General features: G+C 33.3%; 1 pseudogene; it reads right to left on the bottom strand.

The window, feature by feature from the left end:
* LOC128923646 (large subunit ribosomal RNA) overlaps positions 1-2058 on the bottom strand; it is a 4771-nt pseudogene extending 2713 nt beyond the window's left edge.
* Between the last annotated feature and the right edge of the window lie 442 nt (positions 2059-2500).

Raw genomic sequence — 2500 nt, 5'->3', positions numbered from 1 at the left:
AAGACTTCCATGGTAGTACGACTATAAAACAGAAAAGAAAACTCTTCCGATACCTCTCGACGGCTTCTTTATGGTCGTTCCTGTTGCCAGGATGAGCACAAGGCCCATTTTTAATAACAAACGGATACTCAACAGGTTACGGAATTGGAACCGTATTCCCTTTCGTTCAAAATTATTCAAGTGTTTAATTACTATGAAGAAAACATAATAATTATATATTCTCAACAATTCATTAAAACTTGAAAATTTTCGGCTTTCGCCTTGAACTTAGGACCGACTAACTCGTGATCAACCACTGTTCACACGAAACCCTTCTCCACTTCAGTCCTCCAAGGTCTCATTCGATTATTTGCTACTACCACCAAGATCTGTACCAATGGCGGCTCCATGCAGGCTTACGCCAAACACTTCTAAGCACACCATTGTACCCTCCTACTCACTAAAGTTTCAAAATTTATAATCCAACCGAAATTGTATTATAAATCATGTACTTTAGCGGTAATGTATAGGTATACAACTTAAGCGCCATCCATTTTAAGGGCTAGTTGCTTCGGCAGGTGAGTTGTTACACACTCCTTAGCGGATTACGACTTCCATGTCCACCGTCCTGCTGTTTTAAGCAACCAACGCCTTTCATGGTATCTGCATGAGTTGTTAATTTGGGCACCGTAACATTACGTTTGGTTCATCCCACAGCGCCAGTTCTGCTTACCAAAAGTGGCCCACTGGGCACATTATATCATAACCTCAACCTTCATATCAAGAAAGGTGAGGTTCTTACCCATTTAAAGTTTGAGAATAGGTTAAGGTCGTTTCGACCCTAAGGCCTCTAATCATTCGCTTTACCAGATAAGATTATTTTACATAATATTTAAATGCACCAGCTATCCTGAGGGAAACTTCGGAGGGAACCAGCTACTAGATGGTTCGATTGGTCTTTCGCCCCTATACTCAATTCTGACAATCGATTTGCACGTCAGAACTGTTTCGGTCTTCCATCAGGGTTTCCCCTGACTTCAACCTGATCAAGTATAGTTCACCATCTTTCGGGTCACAGCATATATGCTCAAGGTACGCTCCAGTTAGAGGTATAAATAATAATAAATTATCATTATACATAACTATATGGAACGCCCCGGGATTGAATTAATAGTAAAATATTTCACTAAAAATTAATCCCATTATATAAAAGTTAAGTTAATTTCGCCATTAGGTTTAATATAACCCAATGACTTGCACATATGTTAGACTCCTTGGTCCGTGTTTCAAGACGGGTCCCGAAGGTATCCTGAATCTTTCGCATTGTTAATCATATAAATGCATACAATTAATATTAAAATCAATGATAATAATATTATTGTAAAATTCAAAAGAATTTAAGCATTATATATGTAAAATCTATCAACACTTTATCAAATCATCAGTATTTATTCTATGTTAATAAGCTAAAAGCAAATTAATTTGAATAAACTTAACACCAATGATCTTTTGATAAATATTTTATTATGTTAATAGATTACAATGTCCTTATATGAAAAAAATGCACACTATTACTATAATATTATAAATATCACAGTTATAATGATGAATTTTTCATAATGGATATTCAGGTTCATCGGGCTTAACCTCTAAGCAGTTTCACGTACTATTTAACTCTCTATTCAGAGTTCTTTTCAACTTTCCCTCACGGTACTTGTTTACTATCGGTCTCATGGTTATATTTAGTTTTAGATGGAGTTTACCACCCACTTAGTGCTGCACTATCAAGCAACACGACTCTTTGGAAATATCTTTCTAGTAATCATTAACGTTATACGGGCCTGGCACCCTCTATGGGTAAATGGCCTCATTTAAGAAGGACTTAAATCGTTAATTTCTCATACTAGATATTAAGATATTCCATACACTGCATCTCACATTTGCCATATAGACAAAGTGACTTAGTGCTGAACTATTTTCTTTTCGCTCGCCGCTACTAAGAAAATCCTTGTTAGTTTCTTTTCCTCCCCTCATTAATATGCTTAAATTCAGGGGGTAGTCCCATATGAGTTGAGGTTGTATAAAAATATTTATATTTATTTTATATTTTAGCTTTTTGCTATTTTAAAGAAACATACATAATTATTTCTTAACACCAATATAATTTTCTTAATAATAAATATTCAATCTTTTCATCCCGTACTACTTACTTCATTATAACAACAATATTATTTTCTTGGTTTTTTACATTTAAGGCAATCCTAGAATAAAATAATATTTTATGCTAGACGTTCCTCTAAATGTATATATTATTTGAAATAATAATATTGAAATTTTATTGTTTTTGGGAATACTAAGATTCTTATTTATTATAAAATTTCGTTCAAATATGAGGTGTTCAAGAATATATTTTCTATATTTCTTTTTATGCTATTAATATTATGGATTGAAAAATACAATCCAGTAATATACCATGTGCTTAAATTCTTTTAATTGACTAAAAGAATAAGCAACTAATTTA

Source organism: Zeugodacus cucurbitae, unplaced genomic scaffold (genome assembly GCF_028554725.1).
Source record: "Zeugodacus cucurbitae isolate PBARC_wt_2022May unplaced genomic scaffold, idZeuCucr1.2 ctg00000024.1, whole genome shotgun sequence".
NCBI lineage: Eukaryota > Metazoa > Arthropoda > Insecta > Diptera > Tephritidae > Zeugodacus > Zeugodacus cucurbitae.
The sequence above is the reverse complement of the archived record's forward strand: the minus strand, read 5'-3'. Positions and strand labels throughout refer to the sequence as shown.